Here is a 14,309-nt window from a genome sequence, read left to right on the forward strand (position 1 = left end):
ATCCCTGGAGATAGTAATTTGGGTGAGAGCGCTGACCAGGGAATTGGAAATACTGTAGGTACCAAGAGAAAAATGCGGGCTACTCATGATACAACTAAAGATCACTATTTGCAAAAAGCTGTCGAACATTTAGATTTTATAAAAGAGCAGAAACTCATGAAGAACGAAGCCGCAACTTATGCGGATAGCTGGGCTGTATCCTACAGAAAGCTGAACGAGACACAAAAGTTGTATGCGAAAAAAGCTATTGATGAGATTCTTATTATGGGCCAATTAAACCAGTTAACATTGGATTCTGTGTCACTATCGTCCAGCAGGTTAAGCACTCGAGCATCAACCCCGTTGACATTTTCAACCCAACCTGTATGCACTTATCATCTATCCAATGAAAATGTCTCGACTGACATAAGCCAAGGGAGTCAATATACTATAACTGAACTTCTTCAAGACCCAAATTACTCCTTAACTAGTTGTAGAATACCTAGATTAAACTTCAAGGATAAAAATACATTCATTTGGTACAATAGTTTATTTTTAGTTTGCATTATATAAAGGAAACACTTTTGAACAATGTGATATTTAGTTGATGTATTTTTATAATATTGTTGTATACCTAGGTTCAACTTCAAGGATGAATATACAGTACATTCATTAGGTACAATATTTTATTTTCATTTTTCATTGTTTGAAGGAAATTTTACTAAGAATTCAATATTCAGTTAATACATTTTTATAAAGTATATTACTTAATAATGATAAACTTTATCAGTTTTTTATTATTTTATTGCTGTTCAACCTGTGCAGAAGGTTGTTGTAATCCTAAAATTTTCCACTGCCATGAGACTGCACCATCAGTATGTTATTCAATACAGATCGACATCTATAACTAATGTTGGACGACTTGGTCTTAGTGTATGCTCTAGAGCAGAAAATGTTGCCCAACATAGTTGTCCAACCAAGTTGGATAATGTATGGCCAGCTTTAAGTGAATCGTAACTCAAATTGTTTTTTAAAGCACTTGAATGGTTTGGTTTCTTCTCCTAAGAAAAGAAATCGGTTCATGTTACTTACAGGGGAAAACTTCATTATAAATCAAATGTTAGATCGTTCAGCGGTGTCTGTAGCAAAGCGGAGTACGAAGTTTTAATCAATTTTAGGCTTAAATGGTTTATCGGAATGTGAACGACACTGGCAACTACATTATAGCTTTAAGCTTGGCACGATTAGATTGTGGTGATATGGTCGGACTCCTAAGTGCTCCTGCAATTTATATGTTAACATTTTTTTTTTTCACCGATTGCCTATTTTTACCCCCTGCTGTGTATTCCTGTTCATATAAACAGAAGATTGAAAATCTATTGCTTATGAAAGATTGTTGCGTATAAAATTATGGGAATAAATTTACGGTAGGTACCCTCATGTTTTAAGATTTGATAAAATGTAGATTCACAAAATTTTAAATACAATATTTCCAGAAGTTACTCGTGTTTAGTGTAATTTCTTTATGGAAAACCTGTTTTTCTTTCTTTGCGTATCCCTAATATGGGGGAATGTCACTTTGAGAAACTTTGTAGTAAAAAAAATGCAGTTCTCTCAAGTCTTTGTTTATTTAACATAAAACACGATATGCAGTGTGATTATGCAAAATACATACGAACGTATACGTTAAAACTGATTTTGTAGATTAGATCCCGTGTAGAGTAAGGTTTCCTTAGGCAATAGGACCATGAAAGCAGTCATTACAGTAACACATGGCGTTGTTGCAATAACTTTTTTTCTATAGCGACCATCCATAACGTACACCTGGCCTCAGTTGTCATGTCCTAGCAGGGTTTAGCTTTAGGTGGAATGTGAGGGCACCCTTGCAACAACCCATCCCTATTACTCCAGAACTGTTTGGGTTCCATTATTAAGGGGAGTCGTCAAATTTAACAGCGTTCCCGCGATAAATTGCTTTAAAGAAATTGGATTACTGTAAATTTTCTATAAATGGTAGCTCGTAGCCTACAGTATATCAAAGAATAAGATTGTAAAGTAATTATATGGTTAGTGAAATTAATCCCATAATGTAATTTTTCTTACTGTTTTTAACTTTTGAGAATGAGATTAGTCTTGTCCTTGACGCCAAAACATAACTTAACCTTTAACAAATTTAGTGAAAAGGATGCTTTCCGGTCTATCCTAAAGGGTTGTCGAGTTTTAACTGGAGGAGGGGTATATTCTTAATTTTCCAGGCCAGGAGGAGGCTGTACAATGTGCAGTGTTTTAGTGTAGGTTAGACTTGCAACGCTTCCTTGAGAAATATCCCGTCAATAATTACTGCGTTTACACTTCAAATCATTGAAGTGGTAGAAGTAAAGCCTGTTGGATTATTCGTGACTTGAACTTCTTACTTCCGGTAGTGGATATTTAGCCTACCTCCCAGTTGTTACCTCCGCCAACTAAGTTGAAGGGAGGCTATGGTTTACCCCGTTTGTGTGTAACAGCTTTTTGGCCACGATTTTATCCGTAGAGTAATGAACTTGCAGGGATTAACTTGTATAAGAAGCTGAAAATTAATAAATTTTTGAAGGTAAAAGTCAAAGGTTAAGGTCACGGTCAAGCAAATTTTCCAATTCACATAAGCCATACGGTTGGACATCGTTGTCACAGACTTCAAAGTTTGTTCACATTTGAGTGTGAAAATCCACGTCAATTAATATATGTTAAGGTCAAAGGTCAATGTCGAGCAAAAGGTTTAAGGAATAAGCTGCAGCGCCGGAGGTCTGCATTCTACTTAGTGCCCCTCTAGTTATCATTGCCATATGTGATTGGAATTATATTGAAAAAAACATATTAAGAACCTTTTATTGATAGATATTGTAGTTTGAGTTTTACAAAGTCTTAGTAGCTTTTTATGTTCTAATTACTACTCCAATCTTATACAGAAACCATCTGATTCAGATTGCTTGTCAGTGGCCAATTAATTGCATTTTATTCTAGTGCTCGTTGATCCTGTTAACCGTAAGGCCCACATTTACCAACTTGAATGGATGGGAGCTGGTGCCAAATTTCTTATTAAACTTTCAACTATTAGATTGAATAAGTGTTTGGTAGGTTCAAGTGGCCACAGGAATGAGAGTATTCCTTAAGGCACCTTTCTTAACCATAAATCAAGTGGGTTGGTTTTGAAAACAGGCTTATTGCTTACACAGATATGACTGCATTAATCTTACCTTTGGGGTGTAGACCTTACTTGCTAAATTCCCTGAAAGATGTATAGCTCAACTAAATTGCAAGAGCAATTAATTTGGAAGTTGAACCATAAGTTCTGAATAATCACCAGCATGTATAGGGCATTAGTTCTTCTCTGCTCAGTTTCGTTGACAGAAGATTGCTTGCAGTGTTCACAGCATAAACAAAATTGAAAAACTTTTCATATCAATAGCAGTGGTAACGACAGTTAAGATAAGCTACAGAAGAAATAAGGAAATTTGAAATAGCAAATCTTAAGCTTGATCTCCCAATGAAAGAATTGGAGGTTGATATAATCCTTATTTTAGTCTTGCAAGGGGTCATCAGCTCAGGGCACTAATGGGATACATTAACGCTTCTGACCTCGGGCCATTTCGATAGGTCCTCACTCAGTATCAATGTTGATTAGAAGTAGAATGAAGTGTATCGTAGATAAACCTGCCTGCCAATCTGTTTGATGGGGATAAGAAATTCTCTCAAGCTCGATAGTTTCTAGTAGTGTGGAACCTCGACATCCTTGTGAGCAAGGGATGGCGGTTGGGGAACTTTTGTCGACCTGCCGAGTCATCAGCAGCCATTGCCTGAGCCTCCCTGATCTTAGCTTGGAGAGAGGGCTTGTGGGCTGATCATAATCCTGTCCCTTGCCTCTGACAATGATGAGTGACCTTTAAACCTTTCAAGGTGTCAAACCAGAGGGTAGGTGGAGTTGTTTGAGCAGTGGCTGTATTAACATTTGAAAGGCTTAAAGGATTACAAGGCTGTTTTTGTTTTAAAGTTAGAACTTATAAATAAGGACTAGGAGCTATTAAGAAACACTCGTGTGGAGAGGCATAGATAGAACTTTGAAATTGTATTGAAAAAGTTTCCTTGTATCAATGTAAGATCCTTACTAAACTTGAAAGGAAAAGGGCGGAGGGTGTTGCTGAATAAATTTTGCTATTAGATTGGCATTGGTATGTTAGTTAATTGAACATTAATTTTAATGTTTAATTCAGTTTTGTAAAATTGAATGTTAATTTTCTTTTACAGTCTGTAGCCTTACTTGGCTGTCGTCTATGGAGATTTTAAAGAAACCTGTTGGTTTTGAAATGGAGGAAACGGGCTGGCCGTGATGTGGAGGAAACGGGCTGGCCGTGAGGTGAGGAAACGGGCTGGCCGTGAAATGGCGGAAACGGGCTGGCTGTGAAATGGAGTTAACCTGCTGGTGTTAAAAGGTTGTATGCTCTGTAGTTTTAGTAATTATCATCTTTATATCGGTTTCAAATCAAATTTCAAACGTAAATGACAAGGTTAATTTTTGTTTAAACCTATTTGTAAAACTTGTTGAATATAAAATGTATTAGATACCGTCATCCTTGGTTATTTAAAGAATTTTTCAAACTTCAAAATATTTAGAATATTCCTTAGGTTATTTCAAGTACTTTTAACCCCTTCAAAAGATCTTGGAATATTCTTAAATGTCCAAAGTCATGGACAAGAAATTGACCGAAAGAAAGAGAAATTAAGATAGAGGTGCTTATTCATTTTATACAAGATTATTGGCATGGTTGTCAATGAATGATGAAAGTTTACTAGTTATTAAAAATTGAAGGATACTCAAGGTAGAAAATGTCTCTTGATTGAATCTATAGTGGTTGGAGGAGTAAATTTAAAGATGATTTTTTTTTTGGGGGGAGGGGAGGAGGCGACATTGATTGTTCTTTAGACGGGTTAAGGTTTGGTTCGCTGATGGATGATGGATTAAGGCTTGCTTGTTGGGTTAGTGTGAATTATTGGATTACAGTTTGGATTGCTGATAGTTTAGAGAATAAATTATCGATGGCTGTTTGAATTTCTGATGGCTTTGAATTTCTGATAGCGGTTTGAATTATTGATGGCAGTTTGATTTATTGATGGCTGTTTGAATTATTGATGGATTGGATTGAATTTTTGATGGATCAAGGATTGAATTTTTGATGGATTAAGGATTTGAATTTTTGAATTAACGTTTGGATTTTTTAAAGTTTCGATTATCTTTGAATTAAAGTTTGAACTATTCTTGGATTAAAGTTTGGATTATTGATGGATTAACGTTGAATTATTGTTGAATTGTTATAGTATGGCTTAAGAGATTAAGGTTTTGTTTGACAGAATAAGATTTGATTATCAACAGTATAAGGTTTAGTTTAACAGGATAAGGTTTAGTTTTGACAGGATAAGGTTTAGTTTTGACAGGATAAGGTTTAGTTTAACAGTATAAGGTTTAGTTTTGACAGGATAAGGTTTAGTTTTGACAGGATAAGGCTTAGTTTAACAGGATAAGGTTTAGTTTAACAGGATAAGGTTTAGTTTAACAGGATAAGGTTTAGTTTAACAGGATAAGGTTTAGTTTTAACTGGATAAAGTTTAGTTTAACAGGATAGTTTAGTTTAACAGGATAAAGTTTAGTTTAACAGGATAAGGTTTAGTTTAACAGGATAAGGTTTAGTTTAACAGGATAAGGTTTAGTTTAAAAGGATAAGGTATAGTTTTGACAGGATAATGTATAGTTTTGACAGGATAAGGTTTAGTTTTAACAGGTTAAGGTTTAGTTTAACAGGATAAGGTTTAGTTTTAACAGGTTAAGGTTTAGTTTTAACAGGTTAAGGTTTAGTTTTAACAGGATAAGGTTTAGTTTAACAGGATAAGGTTTAGTTTAACAGGATAAGGTTTAGTTTAACAGGATAAGGTTTAGTTTTGACAGGATAAGGCTTAGTTTAACAGGATAAGGTTTAGTTTTGACAGTCTAAGGCTTAGTTTAACAGGATAAGGTTTAGTTTAAAAGGATAAGGTTTAGTGTAACGGGATAAGGTTTAGTGTAACGGGATAAGGTTTAGCTTAACAGGGTAAGGTTTAGCTTAACAGGGTAAGGTTTAGTTTAACAGGGTAAGGTTTAGTTTAACAGGGTAAGGTTTAGTTTAACAGGGTAAGGTTTAGTTTAACAGGGTAAGGTTTAGTTTAACAGAAAAAGGTTTAGTTTAACAGGTGTAACAGGCTAAGGTTTAGTTTAACAGGTGTAACAGGGTAAGGTTTAGTTTAACAGGGTAAGGTTTAGTTTAACAGGATAAGGTTTAGTTTAACAGGATAAAGTTTAGTTTAACAGGGTAAGGTTTAGTTTAACAGGGTAAGGTTTAGTTTAACAGGGTAAGGTTTAGTTTAACAGGATAAGGTTTAGTTTTGACAGGGTAAGGTTTAGTTTTGACAGGGTAAGGTTTAGTTTAACAGGATAAGGTTTAGTTTAACAGGTGTTACAGGGTAAGGTTTATTTTAACAGGATAGGATAAGGTTTAGTTTAACAGGATAAGGTTTAGTTTAACAGGATAAGGTTTAGTTTTGACAGGGTAAGGTTTAGTTTTGACAGGGTAAGGTTTAGTTTAACAGGTGTAACAGGGTAAAGTTTAGTTTAACAGGATAAGGTTTAGTTTAACAGGATCTAACAGGTGTAACAGGGTAAGGTTGTTTAACAGGGTAAGGTTTAGTTTAACAGGGTAAGGTTTAGTTTAACAGGATAAGGTTTAGTATGTCTACAGAATTAAGGATTGGTTTGTCAACGGACTAAAATTTAGACAATTGGGTTTTAGTTTGTAGGCAGATCAGGGGTTTTAAGATTAGGGACTATTTTATTGACGGAATAAGGTTTAATTTTGTGATGGAATAAGGCTGAATTTTAAAACTGTTTAGTTTGTCAAAAGAATAAGGTTTAGTTGCTTGACGGAATAAGGTAGTTTTCTTGGATTTTTTTTTCACTGAATAAGGTTTAGTGAGTCAAGGGATTAAATTTGGGTTTTCGACTCAATAAAGTGCTTGTCGAGAGAAAAGTGCTTGTCAACAGAGTAAGGCTGTGTATAGACTATTAGGTTTGAATTTGTAGATAGATTAGGTGTGACAGAATAAGGTTTGGCATCTTAGAGTAAAGTTTTTTTTCGACTAAGATTTAGCTGGTTATCGGAATAAGGTGGAATAGTTTTTTTTTTTTTTTTTTTTGCTGAAAAAGCTTTAGCCTATCAAGGAACCAATTTTTTTTAGTTCAATGAAGTAAGTTTGTTGACAGTAAGTCATAGCTTTTCAGAATAAGGTATAGTTTGTTAATGGAATATTTTTTTGTCAATTGTTTGTATACAGATTAAGGTATAGTTTGTAGACCTATTAAGGTTTAGTTTTGGTAACTGAATGCTGCTCATATGCGGACGGAATAATGTATAGTATGTTGACAAAGTTAACTGTAGTTTGTTGACTGAATTATGTTAATTTGTCAATGTAATAAGGGTTAGTTTGTCAAGTTTAGTTTGTCAACGAAATTTATACCTTGTTGATGGGATAAGGGTATTTTTCAACACTATTTCTGTTGACCGAAATAGTATTCAAGTTGTCGACGAAATTGTATTAAAGTAGTTGATTTGTCTTTTTCAAGTTGTCGACAAAGAAGGATTAGTTTTCAAAAGTATGTAGTTTGTTGATATAATAAGGTATGTTTTTTTTTCGTTAGAATAAGGTGGTTTGACAGAAATTCAGTTGCCAGAATAAGGTTTAGTTTGTAGACAAATTGAGGAATAGTTTGTAGACAAATTGAGGAATAGTTTGTAGACAAATTGAGGAATAGTTTGTAGACAAATTGAGGAATAGTTTGTAGAGATTAAGGTTCTGTCGACAGATTAAGGTTATAAATTTATTTCGACAGATTAAGGTTATATTTAGACAGATTAAGGTTAATTTCGACAGATTAAGGGTATATTTCTAAAAATATACCTCTACAGATTAAGGTTCCATGTCGACAGGTTTTTTAGTTATTTTTTTTTAGACAAATGAGTATAATTGAACATTATCGGTACGTTATTGAAATAATTACTTAAAAAATTTGTAGCTCTATTAATCTATTTACATTAGAATATCTCATTAACTTGTGTGGTATCATACAGGATTATAAGCGAGCCATATTGATCTCTAACTAGCTGCTCATTTTATTTTTTATTTTTTTTTATTTTTTTGTGTGAAATTAGTTCCTATAATTTTTTTTTTTTTTTCGGAATAAGGTTTCTTTTAAGATTTAGACAGATTAAGGGTTAGTTTGTAAACAAAAGTTTAGTTTTAGTATGTAGATTTGAGTTGTTCATACAGAATTTACGGGTCAGTGTTTGGACAGTTTGTTAAAGGATTAAAGCTAGTCAATAAAGGTAGAACAATATAATCGAACGGGATTTCAGAGTATAATTTCATACTGTGATTATTTTAAGATTACGTTTTTCTTAAATTCATTAAAATGCATCGCAAGTGAATTAAACTTTCCTTAATCGGATGTAGATATATGAACTGGACATTATAATCAAGTGACTATTTTTTTTTTTTTAAGAGGAAAGGAGATCGTCAAAATATTTATACTGCTGAAAAAGTTTGATTTAGTTCGCTATGTAATCTTGGTCCCAATTTTACCATTCAGCTTTAAAGTTAAAGTATATGCCAACTTTTTACTTATGAGGAATTGAGGATAGATTTTTTTTCTTTTGGTATTTTGTAAAACTTTCATGATTAGGTTTTATTTTTTTAGAGTAATATTTAGGTCGTTTAGACCTGGGATATTCATAAGCAACATCATTAAGGAAGGTTCAGTAATTTCTTTGTAAAAATTACCTTCTCATTCCATTGCTTGTGTATCTTACTTGTTTACTTGTTTTGGGTTTAAATCCAACCCTCCACTGAAGTCGAGTGAAGTACTTCTCGGGCGAGTCCATATCAATCATCTAACGAAACATTTTCATTATAACTTATACAATTCCTTGATTGTAGCATCTTCCAAACCATATGATCTTGTGAAAAGTAATGTCTTTAGTTTCTTCTTAAATTCAATTGCTCCCTTTAGGTCCTTCATTTCAGTTGGCAGTTTATTATATCGCTGAAAGTTCCTCGCACAGAAGGTGGTCAAGGTCACTTGGATGAGGAATTATTATTATTATTATTATTATTACTATCCAAGCTACAACCCTAGTTGGAAAAGCAAGATGCTATTAGCCTAGGGGCTCCAACAGGGAAAAATAGCCCAGTGAGGAAAGGAAATAAGGAAATAAATGAAGAGAACAAATTAACAATAAATCATTCTAAAATAAGAACTTCAAAACAGACATGTCATATAATAAACTATCAACAACATCAAAAACAAATATGTCATAAATAAACTATAAAAAGACTGTCCGCCTGGTCAACAAAAAACCATTTGCTCCAACTTTGAACTTTTGAAGTTCTACTGATTCAACCACCCGATTAGGAAGATTAAGTCCATCATATGGCAACATTATGTTCAGACACAAAATTACCTGAATTAAGGAATCATGATTTAGATAAGTCGGGATAATCTTTAAGCTAAAAATAGGTTTAGTAAACAAGGATGATAGGAGTCACTAGATTGTTGAATTACGGTATGCTAATCATTAGATTGATGCAGGCTAAGTTAGTTTATCGATCGAATTGTACTATAAAAAGTCATTTTTTTTTTAGCGAGGCAGATTTGCACCGACACGCAGGGGTGCCCTTTTAGCTCGGAAGAGTTTCCTGATCGCTGATTGGTTGAAAAAGATAATTCCAACCAATTAGCGATCAGGAAACTTTTCAGAGCTAAAAGGGCACCGCTGCGAGTCTGTGCAAATGCGCCTCATTAAAAAAAATTTACCATAGTTAATAGATTAGTGTAGGCTAAATTAGTCTTGCATTAATTAATGATTTCATAAAGGGTTAGGATTGAGTTATCTGATGCAGTAAGGTGGGATATGCTAGTTCCTGTAACAAAATCAGTGTAGAATAGGTTTAGGTGGTAGTGTTTTTGTACGTGGGTTACTGGAATACCAATATCTCTAGGGAAGAAGCATTAAAGGTGAGGTGATGCCTCATTTGATATTTAGGAGTCATGATTTCCCTGAGATGTTAAGGGAATTGGTCAGGTTTTTTTTTGTGGTATAAAGTCTTACAGGCCACGTGCCATTCTACTTAGTTAAACTATCTTCTCCGTATAATAGTCTGTCAATTTCATTATAAGTAATTAGTGAAATTGACAGACTATTTCCAAACATTTAATGGAGAGAGAGAGAGAGAGAGAGAGAGAGAGAGAGAGAGAGAGAGAGAGAGAGAGAGAGAGAGAGCGTGGGGGTTGATTAGAGTAATATTAAACCAATAACTAATTAGATGGAGAACGAATTAAACCAGAGAGAGAGAGAGAGAGAGAGAGAGAGAGAGAGAGAGAGCGTGGGGGTTGATTAGAGTAATATTAAACCAATAACTAATTAGATGGAGAATGAATTAAACCAGAGAGAGAGAGAGAGAGAGAGAGAGAGAGGAGAGAGAGAGAGAGAGAGAGAGAGAGAGAGAGAGAGAGAGAGCGTGGGGGTTGATTAGAGTAATATTAAACCAATAACTAATTAGATGGAGAATGAATTAAACGAGAGAGAGAGAGAGAGGAGAGAGAGAGAGAGAGAGAGAGAGAGAGAGAGAGGAGAGAGAGAGAGAGAGAGAGAGAGAGCGCGAGCGTGGGGGTTGATTAGAGTAATATTAAACCAATAACTAATTAGATGGAGAATGAATTAAAACCAGAGAGAGAGAGAGAGAGAGAGAGAGAGAGAGAGAGAGAGAGAGAGAGAGAGAGAGAGAGAGAGAGAGAGAGAGCGTGGGGGTTGATCAGAGTAATATTAAACCAATAACTAATTAGATGGAGAATGAATTAAACCAGAGAGAGAGAGAGAGAGAGAGAGAGAGAGAGAGAGAGAGAGAGAGAGAGAGAGAGAGAGTTTTCAGGAAACATGAATTTGTACATATTTTCTTTTGAACAATCTTCTAATTTCTTAGATTAATCCTTTATTCTATTCACAGGGTTGAAATAATTCTACCATCGAAGAAAATCCTAACTTGAAGACGTGAAGATTCCACTGCAGGAACCACATGGACCTTACCGGATGAAGTTTAAAGGAGCCTTTTGAAGTTGCAATTGAAAACGACCGGCAGATATCCACAACTTCTTCGAAACAGATGCCAGAAGAGTTGCCGTGCAGAAAATTTAAATTCATAGTAACTTGTTTTGAAATTACAAGAGTAATTCAAAACTAGATAGTCATTGAGAAGTTTTCAAAATCAGTCACTTAAATCGGTGGGTAGTCATTTTAGAGCTGGCAATCTTACAGGCTTCGTTTTAATTCCTGTGAAATTTACTCTTAACTTTTTTTCGTATTAGTTTTCAATTGGCATTTTCATTAAAATCTTGAGTTGATTAACACTTAAGTGCTTGATTTTGGTTATGTCTAGAAAACCTCAACATTAAAGCAGGGTTATCGGGTTCAGAGGTGGGTTTTGGCCATGTCTCGTGTACGTCAGTCGTTTATAATTAAAGTAATTTACTATAGAGAAGTATAAACATCTGCAAGATTAAGTTCTGGCCAAGTAACATTAAATGGTGAAGTTATTTTGTAGTGAAAGTAACAAGATTATCAGAAGTCTCTATAGTTTCCTGTTGGGGTTCTCAACCCACTTGTTTTGAAAGCTCTAAGCTGTTAAGTTTAGGGGCAGCATTTTCGTTGATAGATTCAAACCCTTATAAATTTACTCATTTAAACTTTCAAAATTATTCATTTAAACTTTTAAATAATGGTTTCATTGAAACTTCTGCCAAGTAATTAATTCCTACCTCTGAAAAATTAGTCATTCAAACCTTTACAAAATGATTCATTCAGACTTATAACAAAACAAAGTTCGAAGTGGCATGTTAAGCAAATACCTATAAATCTCTTCCAAAAATGAAAACAGGATTAGTTTTCAGTACTTTTAATTTACTTAAGCCTTGTAGACTGCCAGTTACTATAAGTTTTATTAAAGGGGTGTAAAGGTTATTACTAAAATATTTACTTTAATTCTATATAAATGCTACTGGTATTTGAGAATTTCTCTTGTATTTTTCATGGTTATGTAAGGAAATTGACGCTTTGATAAGCAAGCCTATATTTTTGAAATTGCACTTTAATACTAAGTTGCTAATACCCGATCTGTGTCTTGAGAGTAGAAGCAATTGTCAGTTTCCTTAAGACCTTATTTAGTCCATTTTTAATACTTAAGAACAAGTTGCTTGTACGTTTGACTGTCATTACATTTATAATACTCTGCTGATGTGATCAGTGTCTCATTCAGACGTTAACTATTTGTTGCTATACCATTGTATCTATTCTGCTATACCTTTAATTTTATTAATCTATTTTTTCATCTTTTCTGCTGTTACATTGCATATATTATGCTATACTTTTGCCTCTGTTCTCCTATGCCATTATTTTTACTGACATTTTTTCATCTATTCTGCTATACCATTGCATCTATTTTGGCATCTATTAAGCTATGCCGTTGCATCTATTCTGCTATGCCGTTGCATCTATTCTACTATGCCATTGCTTCTATTCTCCTGTACTATTGCATCTGTTCTCCTATACTATTGCATCTGTTCTCCTATACTATTGCATCTGTTCTCCTATACTATTGCATCTATTCAGCTATACTATTGCATCTATTCTGTTATACTTTTGCATCTTCTCCTTTTTATCTAATTTTAGCATTTGTTGAAATATTTAAAGTTTCATCTTCAAACCCTTTTTGATATACTCTATCTCACTGTTTTAAATAATTCTCCATAAATAGTTTTTTTTAGATGCTTTTAGAGGCAAATTTTGCTTGCGTTAGTTATCATAAAAGATAATGCTTGTAATAATTTTGTATCTCCATTTATCACACCTGTTACTATTTCAAAATTTTTATCGTATTTCAGTAATGTAATAAAATAATTGCTATAATCACAATGAAATCTTCCAACTTAGTATAACTTTTATTAAAATACTGAACGATGATTTCATGAAATCAGAAATGACAAATGCACACTTAAGTTATGTTGAATGCTACTTTGTAAAATACGTAATTGCACTTAAAAAAAAACCAAATTACTTGAATCATATGACAGTTCTAGACAAGCAGCGGTCACATTGATTTCAAAGTTTGATTGACAAAAACTGCTTTGTGGATGACAATCTTGTTTATATTTTGTTGATTGGTGTCAACACTGAGTGCCTTGCTTTGTTACGTCTTGCCTCTAATGTTTAACTGATAGCTTAGCATAGATTGCCAGCTATATTTTCACGTTGATTTGTAGTTTTGAATTAGTCTTAGTCCTGGTAAGAAATACTTAGGAAATGGCATTAAAGTACTTGGGAGGTGGACTTCTTAATGAAGGGTCTTAAGAAAGGAACAATTTTATGAATTTACAAATTAGGTTTAATTAATTTTTTTTTCAACTTAATTAAAAAAAAGGGAATATACTATCAAAATGAAGTTTAACAATTTAAAAGCTATTTTATAGGGAAGTAGTTTCTTAGTCCCAAAAAGGCACCTTAAAATATATTCTAAAGGTTCTAAGTAATAGTTTAACATAAGATATTCGAGGACTGTCTTTGTAGGATTTGCTAAGAAATAATTGGTCTGTAAAATTGAGTTTTTGGGAAGCAATAATTGAGTTCTTGAATGTAGCATCCTTAGGGGAATACCAGACCACAATAGTAAGGAGGGTGATTTTAAGGGATAAGTCTCGTGGAGAGGAATCGTATAAGGAATGCTTTTACGGGGTCTTGGGGAGAATCTGATGGGAAATGCTTTAATGGGACTCCTAGGAAAGTATCTTAAGGAAAATGCTTTTAGGGGGAGTCTCTGTGAAAGTAATTAGAAGGGCAATGATCTTAGGAAAGTGAGATCTGAAGTGTAAAGCTTTTATGGGAAGTCTCAGGGAAAGTAGCCTATAATCTTAAGGGAAATATTGGAAATTTGGAAAGTAACTTTTAGGTAAAATATTGGAGCCATAGTGTAATCTGAAGGGTTACGCTTCTAGGAAAAGCCTTAGGCAATGTAATCTCAAGGAAATGTTAAGGGAACATTAGGAATTAATTGATTGAAGAATAAGAAATGGGATATTTGTTATTTTCTGAAAGTTAAATTGTTGGCGATAGAAAGAAAAAAAATATAATTTTATTAAGTATTAGGCCGTAGATATATATTCAGTC

General features: G+C 33.8%; 1 long non-coding RNA gene across 1 annotated transcript in view; it reads left to right on the plus strand.

Moving 5' to 3' along the window:
* Positions 1 to 11,317, plus strand: part of LOC137645597 (uncharacterized) — a 12,063-nt gene extending 746 nt beyond the window's left edge. Inside the window, exons 2-3 of the long non-coding RNA XR_011045309.1 lie at positions 4,264 to 4,448; positions 11,101 to 11,317. This is a non-coding gene — a long non-coding RNA (uncharacterized lncRNA). The remainder of the gene's footprint in view (positions 1 to 4,263; positions 4,449 to 11,100) is intronic.
* Positions 11,318 to 14,309: the final 2,992 nt, after the last annotated feature.

Source organism: Palaemon carinicauda, chromosome 8, assembly GCF_036898095.1.
Source record: "Palaemon carinicauda isolate YSFRI2023 chromosome 8, ASM3689809v2, whole genome shotgun sequence".
Taxonomy (NCBI): Eukaryota; Metazoa; Arthropoda; class Malacostraca; order Decapoda; family Palaemonidae; genus Palaemon; species Palaemon carinicauda.